Here is an 18,070-nt window from a genome sequence, read left to right on the forward strand (position 1 = left end):
ACAAGTCTCAGTGAATGTTTTTAGGATATATGCTAAAAGTAGAACTAAAGGTACAAACTTTTTATTTTTATTTTGGATAGAGTAAGGGAGGGTTATAACCCCTGACAATTTTTTTTTTGCCATCTGTGTCCCACTGGGGAGATTTCCCTTAATTTCCTGCCCTATAACCAAAACAGGAAGTTAGCGGAAATCGCTGGTTATCACCAGAACTAGTGTCCCAATTGGAAGATTTCTCCTCTGCTATTTTTTTGGGGACAACCCAAAATTTGGGATTAAACAGGACAATTAAAGAGGGTGAATCGGGGAGGGGGGGGGGGGGGGCACAGACGGCAGTAAAAGCCCAAGATGGGTAGTAATCCCTCTCCACTCTATCCAAAACGAAAAAAAATGAAAAAAAAACGTTTTTCCTTTTTACTTTAAATGTTTTCAGCTTTAGGCCCCTTTCACACTGCCGCGACTTGAAAGTTGCACGATTTTGCTGTGATTTCATGGAATGCCTATGTGAACTTGAGGTCTATGGACCTCAACTCGCATCAAAGTGGGACCAAAGTAGTGCAGGGACTACCTTTTTGAAGTCGCTGCGATTTGAAGTAGCACATATATGAATGGTTATCATTGGGAATCGTGGGGGTACGACTTGTCATGCAACTCTGATGTCAAAAGTCGCAGGAAAGAATCGCACAAGTGTGAAAGGGGCCTTAAGAAAATTGGTTAGTGATTTAGATACTATAAAGGGTTTGTTAATTTTATGATAAATGAAAAAGAGAACTAATTCAAAATATCAGTGTCACCCCTCCAGACCCCCGATGCCTATAGAGGCCATGATGCCCCATAGTGTCAGTGTAGCAATCCCTACGCCGTACCCTGCAGTGCACAGCCCAGAGTGAGTATCCATTATAATGCTCACAATGGCAAACTCTCATTGGTCAGCTCAACCATGCGACCACGCTGACAGATGGGGAAAACCTGCTGTAAGAAGCCTCCTCAGATGTGCTTCTCATTGGTCAGCATGGTCAGGTGGCTGCGGTGACCAATGAGTACTTGCCATTATGATGGATACTCACTACATGGCTGTGTTTCATGTATGAAACTCTACCCTGGCTGCATGGGGCTCCGTGGCCGTTTATAGGCAGCGGGGTCCAGAGGGGTGACCAGGATAATCTGCAGTTAGTTCACAGTTTAATTTTTTTGTGAAAAGGTGAACTTACCCTTTAAGCCTCTGGAGCCCAACTTGAGGCCCAAGGGCCGCATGTGGCCCTTTGGTATATGATGTGTGGCCCTCAGCAGTCTGTAGTGGGGACGTTGCATAGTATTACATAGTAGGTGAGGTTGAAAAAATAAATAAAACAAGTCCATCAAGTCCAACCTATGTGTGTGATTATATGTCAGTATTGCATTGTATATAACTGTAGGTTGTGGTGCTTATTATATATATATATCTATATCTCTATCATTTTTTTTTTTTAACTATCGATGAGACCACCGCATTTGGAAGGGAATTCCACATCCTTGCTGCTCTTACAGTAAAGAACCCTCTACGTAGTTTTAACTACTTCCCGACCGGCGCACGACGATGTACGTCAGCAGAATGGCACGGGCAGGCAAATTGGCGTACAGGTACATCCATTTGAATTTGCCGCCCTGCCATCACGTGCGCGCTGCCAGCATGCCGGTCGGGACCCCCATGAGACCGGTCGCAGGTCCCGCGGACTCGATTGCCGCGGGGATACCCGCAATCGTCTCACGGGGAGGCTGAGCGAGGAGATGCAGAAGTAAACAGCATCTCCCCATTCTGCCTAGCAGCAAGTGACCCTGATCTCTGCTCCATGTGATTGGAGCAGAGATCAGTGTTCACTAACACACAGCCCAGCCCCCAACAGTTAGTAACACGCCCCTAGGACACACTTAACCCCTACACTGCCACCCCCTGGTTAACCCCTTCACTGCCAGTGTCAATTACACAGGAATCAGTGCATTTGTAAAGCACTGATTGCTGTACAAATGACAATGGTCCCAAAAATTTGTCAAATGTCGGATGTGTCCGCCATAATGTCGCAGTCACAATAAAAATCGCTGATCGCCGCCATTACTAGTAAAAAAAAAATATATATATTAATAAAAATGCCATAAAACTATCCCCTACTTTTGTAAACGCTATAAATTTGGCGCAAATCAATCAATCGCTTATTGCGATTTTTTTTTATTTTTTTACCAAAAATATGTAGAAGATTACGTATCTGCCTAAACTGAGGGAAAAAAAAAACGCGGAGGTGATCAAATACAAACAAAATAAAGCTCTATTTGTGGGAAAAAAAGGACGCCAATTTTGTTTGGGAGCCTCGTCGCACGACCGCGCAATTGTCAGTTAAAGCGACGCAGTGCGGAATCGCAAAAAGTGGTCTGGTCTTAAGCCAGCAAAATGGTCCACGTGTCTTGTTAAACTCCCTTCTGCGAAAAAGTTTTCTCCCTATTGTGGGGGTCACCAGTACGGTATTTGTATATTGTGGGGTCACCAGTCCGGTATTTGTACATTGAAATCATATCCCCTCTCAAGCGTCTCTTCTCCAGAGATAATAAGTTCAGAGCTCATAACCTTTCCTCATAACTAATATCCTCCAGACCCTTTATTAGCTTTCTTGCCCTTCTTTGTAGTCGCTCCATTTCCAGTACATCCTTCCTGAGGACTGGTGCCCAGAACTGGACAGCATAGTCCAGGTGCGGCCGGACCAGAGTCTTGTAGAGCAGGAGAATTATCATTTTATCTCTGGAGTTGTTCCCCTTTTTAATGTCCAATATTCTGTCTGCTTTGTTAGCAGCAGCTTGGCATTGCCATCTACTAGGATCCCCAGGTCCTTTTCCATCCTAGATCCCCCCAGAGGTTCTCCCCCCAGTCTATAGATTGCATTCAGATTTTTGCCACCCAAATGCATTACTTTACATTTTTCTACAGTGAACCTCGTTTGCCCTGTAGTTGCCCCTCCCCATTCATTTGTTCAGATCTTCTTGCAAGGTTTCCACATCCTGCGGAGAAGTTATTGCCCTGCTTAGCTTAGTATCGTCCACAAATACAGAGATTGAATTGTTTACCCCACCCCCATCCTCCAGGTCTTTTATGAGCAAATTAAATAGGATTGGTCCCAGCACAGAACCCTGGGGGACCCCACTACCCACCCCTGACCTTTCCGAGTACTCCCCATTTATCACCACCCTCTGAACTCGCCCTTGTACATAGCTCCCAACGGTCCCTGATTTGGAGCAATGTCCCTCTGTCCCTCTTTCCCCCTCATTTTGGTCTGATCTATATAGTTGTATATAAAATGCACTTTTTATCTTTCAAAAAGTGTTTCCCAGCGCTAAACCTTTCATCTGATTTCTAAATTGCTGCATTTGTAAATTTTAATAGCCAATATAAAGGAATAATAGTGATAAAAAAAAGTCCTTGTGGATTTAATTAACCTTTTTGTTTTGGTTAATTCTCCTTTAAGGGGGAGTGTCCTATGCCTACATACATTTGTTAGTAGGTGTCCCTCATTCCCATCTCAAAATGTTGGGAGGTATGCTTGTAGCCAGTTTTCAATCCATGTACTCGCCCTATGGTCCATGCCAACGGGCCTTTTTTTGTACAGTAAACTGTACTGTGCCAAATGCCTTTGCAAAATCCAGATACACCACGTCTACGGGCCTTTCTTTATCTAGCTGGCAACTCACCTCCTCATAGAAGGTTAATAGATTGTTCTGGCAAGAACGATTCTTCATGAATCCATGCTGATTGCTGCTAATGATACTGTTCTCATTACTAAAATCTTGTATATAGTCCCTTATCATACTCTCCAAGAGCTTACATACTATTGATGTTAGGCTGACTGGTCTGTAATTCCCAGGGATGTATTTTGATTGGGGAATTAGCATTGTTCACCTCCCTGTTCACAGCACGTGTGGATGCAGCAAAACCTAATGGGCTCCTGGTAATGCTTCTTCCCAATTGGCGTTGCTGTGCAGGCAGTATTACATAGGTTGAAAAAAGACATCTCGTTCAACCAATTAAAAAAAAAAAAAAAAAAAACATACAATCCCATATACACCATTCTATACCCACAGTTGATCCAGAGGCACACGAAAAACCCCAGCAAAGCATGATCCAATTTGCTACAACAGGGGAAAAAATTACTTTGTGATTTTAATGGCCGGTTTATTTTAACAGTGAGAGACAGGATAACAACAAAAATATCCAGAAAAACGCATTTCAAAAAAATTATAAATTTATTTGCATTTTAATGAGTGAAACAAGTATTTGACCCCTTCACAAAACATGACTTCGTACTTGTTGCCATTCACAGAGGTCAGACGTTTCTTGTAGTTGGCCACCAGGTTTGCACACATCTCAGGAGGAATTTTGTCCCACACATCTTTGCAGATCCTCTCCAAGTCATTAAGGTTTCGAAGTTGACGTTTGGTAACTCGAACCTTCAGCTCCCTCCACATATTTTCTATATTACTGTGCTTCTTCTTGAGCCACTCCTTTATTGCCTTGGCCATGAGTTTTGGGTCATTGTCATGCTGGAATACCCTTCCAAGACCCATTTTCAGTGCCTTGGCTGAGGGAAGGAGGGTCTCACTCAAGATTTGGCGGTACGTGGCCCCGTCCATCGTCCCTTTGTTGCAGTGAAGTTGTCCTGTGCCCTTAGCAGGAAAACGCCCCCAAAGTATAATGTTTCCACCTCCATGTATGATGGTGGGGATGGTGTTCTTGGGGTCATAGGAAGCATTCCTCCTCCTCCGAAACACGGTGAGTTGAGTTGATGCCAAGCTTGATTTTGGTCTCCTCTGACCACAACACTTTCCCCCAGTCCTCCTCTGAATCATTCAGATGATCATTAGCAAACTTCATACAGACCTGTACATGTGATTTCTTGATCAGGGGGATCTTGCGGGCTCTGCAGGATTTCAGTCCTTCGCGGCATAGTGTGTTACCAATTGTTTTCTTGGTGACTATGGTCCCAGCTGTCTTGAGATCATTGACCAGATTCTCCGGTGTAGTTCTGGGTGATTCCTCACCGTTCTCATCATCATTGAATCTCCACGAGGTGAGATCTTCCATGGAGCCCCAGACCGAGGGAGATTGACAGTTATTTTGTGTTTCTTCCATTTGGGAATAATCGCACCAACTGTTGTCACCCCTCTCACCAAGCTGCTTGGCGATGGTCTTGTAGCCCATTCTAGCCTTGTGTAGATCTACAATCTTGTCCCCGACATCCTTGGACAGCTCTTTGGTCTTGGCCATGGTGGGGAGAGTGGAATCTGATTGCTTCTGTGGACGGGTGTCAAATACTTTTTTCCCCTCACTGTATAATAAGGACCGAATCCAGGCCCTTTTTAAAGCAATCTCCTGAGCTGACCAGAACTATCTCTTGAGGGAGTCTACTCCACATTTTCACAGCTCTTACTGTGAAGAAACCTTTCTGTATTTGGAGATTAAATGTATTTTCCTCTAGATCAGGGGTGGCCCTCCAGCTGTTGTGGAACGACAAGTCCCATCATGCCTCTGCCAGTGGGAGTCATGCTTATAACTGTCAGCCTTGCAATGCATCGTGGGACTCGTAGTTCCACAACAGCTGGAGGGCCACCAGTTTGACACCTGTGTTCTAGTTGTAAAGCGTGCCCCTTTGACCTCTATGATATTGGGAGGGGGCATATTTTTTAAAGGAGTACAACCAAAGCTCGTTTGGCTGGGGATCACAGGAGTGCAGTTCGTTCCACACTTCTGTGACTCGTTTCTAGCTGACAGCGGGCTGAAGCCTGCTGTTGGCTGACATCACAGAAGAGTTGGGCAAGAGCACTACAATGAAGTTGGGATCTGCCCACATGCCTGTACAGGCACCTGGCTCAGCCTCTCACAAAGCCGCTGAGAGCCTGAGCCTCCCGCTCCCTTCACAGCCCAAAGTTCCATTGCGTGAGGGGGGGGGGGGGGGGCAGAGCAGAAAGCGGTGACTGATGGTCAGAGAACTGAGCGATCAGCGGTGTTTGATCGCTCGGTTGTCAGCCTTAGAGCAGGTGGGGGAACAGAGGCAGCATCCCCCTAATGGGAGTATGATTCTCCAAAAAAAAAGCCCATACTTTGATTTTAATAAACTACAATAATTGTTTGTGTATTTAACAGTAATATCGCATGTGGCGGCCACCTAAGCCCGGTGCTTACAGCCGCTGCTTCCTTCCACGTTGGAAAATGGTCTCTCTCGGCACGTTAGGAGGGCACCGAGGACAATAGAAGGATCCTGCCAGGAACACATAGATAAGACGGATCATTCTTTCTCCAATGGTCGGGATTTCTCCTCTGCAGAATGTTAATGTCTAATTCCAGAACTCTTAGCTCAGGGCGACCTCCATAACCCGCCATTCTGTATCAGGCCGTCCGGATGAATTAAAGATGTTTCTCCTGTCTTATGGTGGATTTTCGAGCCTTTAGGTCATTTTTGACTTTAAGATTGTATTTTATTTTAATGATGGAATATTTAAGCTGGTAATTCTGTTATTTAGAATGACCCTGAGCCTAAACAGGCAGATAACTGGAAACACACCGCACTCCTCTCCGGCCCAGGCAGGTGTTCTATGTTATAGCGGAGGATGACAACGGGTGACGTCATCCCCATTGCTCGCTTGTTTTTGGCAATAAAGGCCGTCCATGGCTGTAAGACGGCGGTCCTACAGGGAGTGTACATAGATATAGCAGATAACAATCGATTGATTATTATTATTATTATTATTCACAATTTATTATTCACGTTTATGCAGCGCTTTACAATGTATAGGGGGGGAACACAATTACAGTACAATACAAAAGGCACAGGAGGGCCCCGCTCATAGAGCTTACATTCTAAAGGGAGGGGGTGGTGGTACAAAAGGTAATAGCTGCAGAGAATGATTTGATGGGGGTGACTCGGGGACAGTTAGGTGGGTGTGGGGTAGGCTTCCCTGAATAAATGCGTTTTCAGGGAATTCCTAAAGGTGGACAGGGTAGGGGCTGATCGGACAGACTGGGGCAGGGAGTTCCAGAGGATGGGAGAGGCTCTGGAGAAGTCTTGAAGGCGAGCATGGGAGGAGGTAACAAGGGAGCTAGAGAGCAGGAGGTCCTCGGAAGAGCGGAGGGGACGATTTGGGCGATATCTGCAGATGAGGTTGGTGATGTAGATGGGGGCAATGTTGTGGATGGCTTTGTATGCTATGGTTAGCATTTTGAATTTTACACGGTGGGGTAGGGGAAGTCAGTGAAGGAATTGGCAGAGAGGGGCGGAATTCACGGAATGATTAGTGAGGTGTATTAGTCTAGCAGCAGCATTCATAATAGACTGAAGGGGGGATAGTCTGCTTAAAGAGGAAGTAAACCCTGATGGGTTTACTTCCTCTTTCATTCCCTGCAAAGGCAAAGCATAATGGACTACTATGCATCGCATTATGTGTCACTTACCTGACACAGGCGCTAGCGAAGTCACCGCTGTCCCCTGTAGTCCGGCGCATCCATCTTCTCGTGGGTCTCGCCGCTCCGCCGCTGTCATTCGACGAAGCCGCGATGACGTCACTCCCGCGCATGCGCACGTGAGCCGACACGTGTGGCATCTCCGTCATTGAAGATGCCGCGCTCAGTGTGCCTGCGCGCCGCTGTCTACGACTCATGCACCGTAGGCAGCGGTGCCTGTCTTTGGACAAATATCTCCTAAACCGTATAGGTTTAGGAGATATTTCTTGGACCTACAGGTAAGCCTTAATCTAGGCTTACCTGTAGGTCAAAGTGTGTTTGTAAGGGTTTACAACCACTTTAAGGGTAGGCCATTAAGGAGAGAGTTGCCGTAGTCGAGGCAGGAAATAATCAAGGAGTGAACGAGTTGCTTTGTGGTGTCATTAGTCAGAAAGGGTGGAATTCTGGAGATGTTGCGGAGGTGAAGGCGGCAGGATTTAGCCAGTGATTGGATATGGGGGCTGAAGGAGAGTCGAGGATTACACCCAGGATCCTGGCATGGGTGGAGGGACCAATGGTTGTGTTGTTGATATTAAAGCGGGAGTCCACCGGGACTCCGCGTTTTTTTTTTTTTTTTTTTTTTTTTTAAAAGCCAGCAGCTACAAATACTGCAGCTGCTGACTTTTAAAATAGTGACACTTACCCGCCCAGCGCGCCCGCGATGTCGGCACCCGAAGCCGATCTCTAGGTCGCCTGTCGGGTCCTGCCGCCGCCATCTTGGGTATGGGAATCAGGAAATGGAGCCTTTCGGCTTCATTTCCCGGTTCCCTACTGCGCATGCGCGAATCGCGCTGCGCAATAAGGACGCTCCCCGCTGCCTCTGGGATCTGTGTGTTTCCCAGCAGGCAGCGGGGCACTTGCGGGAAGGGGCAGGCACTTGCGGAAAGGGGCGTAAGTTACGCCCCTTACCGCAGAGAGCTATCCCGGAAGTGGGTGCAGTTACCTGGATTATCCAGGTAACTGCACCCCCCTCCCCCCTGAAAGGTGCCGATTGTGGCACCGGAGGGGGGGAGGGTTCCGATGAGCGGAAGGTCCACTTTAGGGTGGACCTCCGCTTTAATGGCGGTCACGTGAAGGAGGAAATATAACAAGATTGATCAATCTGCTTGATGTAAATGACCTTATAGGAGGGACAGGTAAAGGCTAGTGGTGGCCATACATTCTTCGTGGTGGTTTTTCGTGGTGGTTTTTGTTTCTTTTCTTTTTTTATCCCATTGATTTGCAATTCAATCAAAATGACTCTTCAAACAATCAAAAAGCCGTAACATTCTCTTTAGGCTGTGAGTCAATCAGCCAGGGTGGGATATTCTTGATCATAGTGCACTGCTGTGCAGCACTGAGATACTTTATTTACGAATACGATGATATTTCAATCAGCTTATGAGCTCACATGGTGGCAACAAAGATGAGATCAATAACTTACTGTTGTAACTTGCAAACATATCTTAACCACTTTAAGACTGCCTCATGCAGATATATATATATTTTTTTTATAAAAATAGACTCCACAATCTCTGTATTAGGCCGGATTCACACCTATGGCATTTTTAGTGCTTTTTGCAGATTGGCACTACAGAACGTGTTCCATTGGAAACCATGTTAAATGGACTGTAGTGCAAATCTGCAAAATGCAAAAAGCACTAAAACTGCCATAGGTGTGAATCAGGCCTTAGTGGGTGAACAATCATAGCCAATTCTCCAAAGCCATCAGTACAAACATCTTTTATTTTATAGAACAGGACATGTTCTCTGTATAGCACCAGATCTCGATATCCCTGTCTGTATGATGGGATCTTCTCACGTAGAACGCAGGTGACAATGGCAATGCTGGAGAACTTCCACCAGTGATCACAATAAGTGGATGACATCTTTTCTGATGGATCATATTATTGTGATGAAATTTATCTCTCGGTCTTTGACCTGCAGTGTCGTAATTGCTATGTACTGAGAATTCCAATCTATTATTTTATTATTAGCTATAAATCTGCATCTGGTTTTTATTCTGAGGATGAACATTTGGGATGATTGTGCATTGCATTCCAGGGACACTTTACTGAGGGGTGAAATGGGCATCACCCGGGTCAAGTCATAAGATTTACTGGCTAGAATAATTCACACCATTACTAGTGGATATTAGTGGTTATCTTGGCATTCCACAGCCTAAAAAAAAACAGCATTCAGATCAGCATAACAACAAAAAACAATAACAAACAAAAAAATATTTATTTTGCATTTGGTCCATTTCTATTTTGAGAAGGAGGGATAGGTGGATAGATAGTTAGGTGGAGGGATAGATGGTTAGGTAGGTTGACAGTTAGGCGGATGGATGGGTAGGTGGATGGATAGATGGTTAGATAAATGGATGGATAGGTGGATAGATGGGTGGTTAGATGAATGGTTAGGAGGATGGATAGATAGTTAGATAGATGGGTGATTATATGGATGGTTAGGTGGATAGATAGATAGATGGTTAGATAGATAGTTAGATAGATAGATAGATGGTTAGATAGAGAGATGGTTATCTAGATGGTTAGATAGATAGATGGTTAGATAGATGGGTGGTTAGGTGGAGGGATAGGTGGGTGGTTGGATGGATGGTTAGGCGGATGGATGGGTAGGTGGATGGATAGATGGTTAGATAAATGGATGGTTAGGTGGACAGATGGGTGGTTAGATGAATGGTTAGGAGGATGAATAGATGGTTAGATAGATGGGTGGTTATATGGATGGGTAGTTGGTTAGGAGGATAGATGGATGGTTGGATGGATGGATGGTTGGATGGATGGATGGTTAGATGGACGGATGGATGGTTAGATGGACGGATGGATGGTTAGATGGACGGATGGTTAGATAGATGGATGGGTGGATGGTTAAATGGATGGATGGATTGTTAGATAGATGGGTGGTTAGTAGACATGTGCAGAGTAAAATATTTAGTTTTGGAATTTCGTTTTCGTCCGAAAAATTAATTAATTTAGTTACTCCCGAAATTTGTTTTTATTTATTTTATTTTTCGTTCAAAAATTGCATTCGTCTGAAAATCCACATGAATTACGGTCGAATCTGTCTTTGAAGGCTTATGGTGTCTGTCGAATGTATAAAGAAGATTCGACGGAGCTAGTATATAGGATACTTTAGAACCCTATTAAAGTCTATGGGACTCCAACGTTCAAAATCTAAAGTGCTAATTTTAAAGACTAATTTGCAAGTTACTGTCCTAAAAAGTGTTTGGGGACCCGGGTCCTGCCCCAGGGGACATGTATCAATGCAAAAAAAAGTTTTAAAAACTGCCGTTTTTTCAGGAGCAGTGATTTTAATAATGATTAAGGTGAAACAATAAAAGTGTAATATTCCTTTAAATTTCGTAGGGGGGGGGGGAGGGGTCTATAGTATGCCTGTGAAGGGGCGCATGTTTCTGGTGCTTAGAACTGTCCCTGCACAAAGTGTCATTTATGCAGGAAAAAAAGTCCTTTAAAATCACTCGCAGCTATTATGAATTGTCGGCTCCGTAATACAGAGAACACTCATTGAAAGTCATTGATTAAATAAATAAATAAATAAAAGCATGGGTGTCCCCCAAATTCAATTACCAGGCCCTTCAGGTCTGGTATGGATATTAAGGGGAACCCTGCGTCAAATAAAAAAAATAAAATTGACGTGGGAGTCCCCCTAAAAATCCATATCAGACCCTTTATCCGAGCACGCAACCTGGCAGGCCGCAGGAAAAGAGGGAGGGGACGAGAGAGCGGCCCCCCCTCCCTCCTGAACCGTACCAGGCCACATGCCCTCAACATTGGGAGGATGCTTTTGGGGTCTGTGACCCCTCAAAGCACCATGTCCCCATGTTGATGGGGACAAGGGCCTCATCCCCACAACCCTGGCCGGTGGTTGTGGGGGTCTGCGGGCAGGGGGCTTATCAGAATCTGGAAGCCCCCTTTAACAAGGGGACCCCCAGATCCCGCCCCCCCTGTTTGAAATGGTAAGGGGGTATAGTTAAATAAGACAAACACACTTTTGAAAAATTCCTTTATTAAAAATAAAAATAAGATTCCAGCGGTGGTAATCCACTCTTGCTATCCAGCGACTGACGATCATCTCTCCGGGGTCCAGCGATGGCTCATCTGAATCAGCGCAGCAAATCCATCCTTCTTCTGTCTCCACGGAGGAGACACTGCAGGGATTCTGGCGGTCTGACGTTTTTTATATGCGGAGGGCGGGGCCACCCGTCACCTGACCCCGCCCCCTATGACGCAAGGGGAAACCAGGGGGTTCCCCGTGACGTATGGGTGACCCCACACCCCTCCTGATGTAACACAGGCAGGTTTCCGTTACATGGAGGATGGATGGATAGATGGTTAGATAGATGAGTGGTTAGGTGGGTGGTTGGATGGATGGTTAGATGGTTAGGTGGATGCATAGATGGGTAAATGGATGGATAGTGAAGCCTGCCAAGGTTGGAGTGCCACTATACTAAATTTAGAAGGTAGCTAGGTTGTAGCCAGCCTCAGCCCTGGTTGTTCTTGTTTTCTGCATGTGTGGGTGTTTACTTCTGCCTGCTCATGGGGAATGTTCTCCAATGAAGAGAGCAATAAGATACCATGAGTAAGGCTACTTTCACACTGCTCCATTGCAAAAATACTGTAAAAAAAGCATATGCATTTTTGCTACGTTTTGATGCAATTTACATACATATTAATAGGGAGGTGCATTTTTTTTTTTTTTTTTACCGCACCAAAAATACAGCTTGCAGAACTTTAAAAAATATGATTGACCGACAACTGACCAGTGTGAAGAGTTCCACACAATTTTCTTCTCCTCCTTTTTTTTAAAGCACGAAAACTGAAGAAAAACTGATTATTGTGAAAGCAGCCTAATGAATATTAACTCCTTTCTAGCCAGTCACTAGGAGGTTTATGGCCGGTGATGTGGGCTGGGGAAGGAGATAAATATTCGGAAAGGGTCTTTGCCTCCCAGACTTTGCCTGGAGAAGATGTAAGTCCAGGGACCCAGACTTGGCCTCTGAGGCTTTGCCTGGAGATGAGATTTATGGTAAGGACCCTTTTCTGCTTCTCAGGCCTGCTCAGAATTCATTCCCTTAGTCACATCCCTATCTAAGGGAATACATTTCGGATAGGATATTGCACATTACTTTTAAATAGAATCTTGTTTTTCCCTTCTTTTCCCTCCCTTCCCCTGGAGATCAACTTCAATATTCAATTTATATAGAGGACTATAGGCCAGACTAAAAAAGAAGAGGGGCAGAAGGATTTTGTTACAAACAACAAACCGTCTCTCCAAAAGAGGGATAGTTGGGAGCTGTGCCCTCTGCAGCCTAGAGTCAACCATTTAATTTATGTTTTGTAACATTATCTTCTTTTCTAAAATTCGAATTTTGTGATATAGAACACAATGTCCACATGGATATGATTGATTGCCTCCAGAAATATTAACACAGACAGAACCCAGCGCCCATCACCTACCAAGATGATCCATGGCGGTTGAGTTTATCTGCTGGGTTGTCCATTTCCAGGCCGAAATCTCTAAATTAGCCAGTGGGTGGAAAATAGACTCAAAACTTGCTGAGTGAAACGGGATCTGTGGCCCAATTTAATTGGGCTCCCGGTTGTCCCAGCAGACTCTCTGTCTCTCCTGGCTGATAACAGCTGAGGACATTAAGATAAGCTACTTAACAAATTAAGGATACAGACACCAAAATGCTGCACAGACCGCACTCCAGGAACTTTTTATCAACATTGCTCCATAGTCCAGTTTGATATCGGGATAATATATGGCCAGAACGGGACCATTAATAATTCCAAATTCCTCGTCGGCCATGTTTTCAAACAAACCAATCTTACAATGACATTGACCTCCGCACAGAAGGGGAAAGAATGGAGGGGAGGAAAGTGATTTATATTCGCTGCTCAGGATGGGGGGGGGGGGACTTTTATAAAGCTGAAATAATAAATGTCAAAACTTGTGAAAATATCAGGCTTGTTGGGATGGTAGGATAGTTCAAAAGAGAGATAATCCTACACCAATTCTTCAATGAGTATATGGAGGTAGAAAAACACAATATTTCATGTTATGGATGTCAGAAACAGCTTTCAAGAAATTAATTTCAAAATACAGCTGGCCCATATGAAAAAGTACCACTAACTTTTACAGCAATACATGTTAGAGAGAACCTCCATATAATCCATACAGGCACATGCTCTAAGCTACTGAGCAGGGATCAACCCCAGAAGGCTCTACCCCAAAAAAAAAAAGGCATTTGGGCAGTGGCGGCCCCGTCCATTAGGAGGGCAGGGGCGCTGCCCCCCCTAACTCATGTGCCCGGCCCCTAATCTACATGCAGGGTGCCGGACACATGGATTTCAATGGAGTTTTTGTTTATTTTTTTTTAAGCACATGATTGGAGCAAATTAATATTCGCTAATGTCTTCCGGTTACTCCTCCCAGGCCAATCGGGAAGCGAGACCCCTTTGGCCGGGAGTCTGAAGATCTGATTGCCCGGGAGGAGATGCAGCGGCCGCCGGGACACGGAGGAGATGGAGGGCGAAGTCTCAGCCATGACCTGGGTGGGGTAAATGCAGATCGATCAGCGAGGGAGTTGGCAACCGGGGGGGGGGGGGGTAGATGCGGGTTGGAGTGGCCAGGAGGTAGATATCTCAAGTTTGCTTAACACCCCCCCCCCCCCAACCGATGGAGCACCAGCCGCCACTGTACACAACTCTAACATTTTCTGTCTCAGGGACAGTGGTCGACAAATAGAGAAGGAGTGGAACACTCGCCTCTCCAGGGATGTAGGACCAGGTTTGCCTTCCAGAGCACGACCCCCAGCATTTCTGGGTTTCACCACTCAGGAGATAGGTCGCCTAAATGGGAACATCTCAAATTGTGAGGCTCAGCATTTGGGCAACGAATTGCTATGCTTCAGCGGGGCCTCCATGCTGCAGTACTTGCCTATATCCTGTGCCTATTGTGTATTGCATGCCTACCTCCAGCCTCTGATACAATGTGTCTGGAAGTGTGCCCCAGTGCGCCCAGTTACATAGTTAATCTGGTTGAAAAAAGACAAAAGTCCAGTTCAACCCACAGAACTTTAAGTGTGCCCCTAGTCCCCATGCCATTTAGGTGACTCCTAGCACCAAGTGTGCCCTCCTGTTTCTAAATAAGCCCATGTCATCTAATGACTCCAAATGAGCCCCTGTGTTTTCAAGTGCACACATTTTTATCTAGTGTCTTCAAGTGCGCCCATGTGTCTCAGAGTAGGCCCCGTGTCCTCTAGTAGCTCCAAGTTCGCCTATGTGTCTCCAAGTGTACCCCGTGTCATCTAGTGACTCCAGGGATGCCTATATGTCTCTATGTATGCTCTGTGTCATCTAGTGACTCAAGTGCACCTATGCATCTCCAAATCTGACTCGCACCATCTAGTGACTCCATAGGGTTGAGTTACCCACTAATATCCGCATGGAAGAAAACCATCGGGCCCTCAGGAAAAAAAAAACTCAAGACCCACCTCTTCTAAGAAGCAGGACAGCACAGGACGGATCAGGCGCCTTGAGGAAATTCAGTTTGCAGTTGTATCGCTATACAAGTCTTTCATTCATTCATTCATTTATTCATTCGCTAAAGGAAAAAATACTGTGCACTCTGCAAGTTGCTCCAGAGCTTAGTAAATGAGGTAAAGATTCACTTTGTAAATAGTACTAAATCACATGCAAGGGCAATACAAAAAAATTGCATTTTTGCTTTCACGTGATTGGATGATGGAAGTCAGCAGAGCTTTTGCTCATTTTACTAAGCTCTAGAGCAATTGTTCTAGTGCAGATTGCAACTGCACTTTGCACAGTATATTTGCCCTAGTAAATCAACCCCTATGTGTGCCACTTTGTTTCCAAGTGTGCCCCATGTCATCTAGTGACTTCAAGTGCATGTGTATCTTCAAGCATGCCCTGTGTCATGTAGCGACTTCTAAGTATGTGCACATGTCTCCAAGTGCAGCCCATGTCATCTAGTTTTTCCAAGTGCACCTTGTGTCATACAATGATTTCAAATGCGCTCCCCTGCATGCTCCCATGTTTTCAATATCCTCTGGTGTCTCCAAATGCACCCATGGAAATCCAGGTGTGCCCCATGTCATCTAGTGTCTGCAAGTGCGACCATGTGTGCCCAAGTGTGCACCGTGCCATCTAATGGCTGCAATTACACTGCTGTGTGACTCCGTGTCTCCAAGTGTGCCCCAGTGCACCCCATATTATCTAGTGCTCCCCCATGTCTCCAAGTGTGCCTTAGTATGTCCGGTGTACCTTAAGTGTCCCCAGGTGTCCCCCTGTGCCTTTAGTATGCTCACCTGAACCTCCATGACACCTAGCCTCTGATATGTTCCTGCATCAACTTGACGTTACTTTTCTCAATTTATATGGATCACAATTCTTGACAGTGAAAACATCCCCAGCTGGGTCACAGACAACAAATCTGACAATAGAATTGTTCTCTAGCCAGAATGAAATAAACAATATTGGCTAAGGATACACTTACAACTTTGTAGGTCATGTAGCACCTACCCATGATATCCCATATACAGTATGCAGGGCTGTCTTTAATATTGATTGGACCCTGGGCAAAAAAATTCTTGGGGGCCCCCCCCCCCCATTCAATTTCACTCTCCACCTGCTCTGAGACATACAATAAATAACAGCTAGACTTAGTTTACTAAATTGGATCAGGTAGCAGTTGTGATTGGTTGCCAGTGGTTACAGCATATAATTACTGCTTACTGACTGGTTGCTAGAGGTTACAGCACACATTTTGGCTCATTGATTAGTTGCTAGAGGTTACAGCAAATGATTTCTGCTTGCTAATTGGTTGCTACAGATTACTGTACAATATTACTGCTCACTGATTGGTTGCTAGAGGTTACAGCACATCAGCTCCTCAATGCAGGGGTGCATGATATACATATGCTGCCTTTATTTACATATCGATGCCACCAGCCACAGCTATTTACTTATGAATGCCACCACTATTTACATACGAATGTCTGTTATTTACATGTAAACACAGGGTCTGCAGGTCAGTCAACTGTACACAACAATAAGGCAGGGCCGGGCGGCATTAGTAGCATCACTTCACACTGAGATATTAGGACACAGCACAGGACTAAAACATCAAAGGCAAGGGAATTTAAACTAGGATAGTTGGCAAGTATGAGGCAGCTGATTTTGGGCCCCACAACGACAGGGCCCAGGGCAACTGTCCCTTTTGCCCTGCCTTAAAAACGGCCCTGACAGTATGGGCTTTATTGGATTTATTTATTTGTATTGTGTATTCATCAAACAGAATAGCTTTTCGTTCATTTGTTTTCCCAATAATTTATTGTGCTTGGATTCCTATACTTTATCAATACTTTGAACCTCACTTGGGGTATTATTTCACTGCAGAAAATTCATTTCAAGGGACTTGCATAAAAGGGGGATTTTTTTTTTTTTTACTGATTATAATAAAAGTTGATTTTATGTATATTATTTTATGAGCTAACTTTTTTGCTGAACTTATTTGGTTTATTTCTTTGGTTTATTGTGTCATTTAAAAACTCCTGATTCATCAACAAGCTCTAAACTGAGACCAATTAACGTTTAGGATAATCTGAAAAGTAAACCCAGCTTTAGAATAGGTCAAATTTCTGGAATTCGTAGAATTTCCTTTTTAGAAATTAAAATTCTTCTTCCAAATCATCTGGCACAAACACATATTGGTTGTTATCGGATCTAAATTAAGGATGGGAGTTACCGACAAACATTTCTCTCCCTGCGGTCCTCAGAACAACACGAGGACGTCCGTCGCCGGCCCAAACCGGGCAAAACCAGCTTGGCCATGTGCTACTGAGCAGAATTTCAGCTAAACTGGATTTCATTTGGAATATAGGATTTCGTGACTAGGTGGGGGTCTATCACTCACAGCTGGCCCACCACCTCGCCAACATTTTTCTCCCCCCCCCCCCCCATCGAAAAGTCATCCCTTGGTGACCCATAGACAAAATTCAGAACATACTTCCACGAATGAACAATTTGTTTACTAGATTCTCTATCAGAAAACAGTAGATGATACAAGGAATTTGGGAGGGGTAGTTTGCAGAATGGAAAACAAACAAGAAAAAATGTGTGCAGTCAGCTGTGAAGGTGATCAAAATGTTTTTACCGTTCATTAAAGGGACTCTTCCTGGATGGAAAACAATTTGAAATATGAAAATTGTATCAACATTTACCTTAATTTTCCTTGCCCCTACCAATGGCAACATGCATTGCATCCACTGACTTGCTCGCAAGAAAAGAAGGCAATGTTTTCCTTCTGAATTTTACTTGTGCTATGGCAATGAAGGTGGTCCTAAGCATACAGGATTTCAGAAGAGACATTGATAGCCACCCAAGCATGTAGGTAAGCGGGAAAGGGACCTGTGCACACATTAAGTGTAGTGGATATGAGTACATTTATTAAAATAGACCACTGGCAACTGGCAAAACAAAGGGTTAAAAATGCTTATCAATCATGAGTGGC

Source organism: Lithobates pipiens, unplaced genomic scaffold (genome assembly GCF_037356315.1).
Source record: "Lithobates pipiens isolate NorthernLeopardFrog02 unplaced genomic scaffold, aLitPip1_a1.2 Scaffold_24, whole genome shotgun sequence".
Lineage (NCBI taxonomy): Eukaryota > Metazoa > Chordata > Amphibia > Anura > Ranidae > Lithobates > Lithobates pipiens.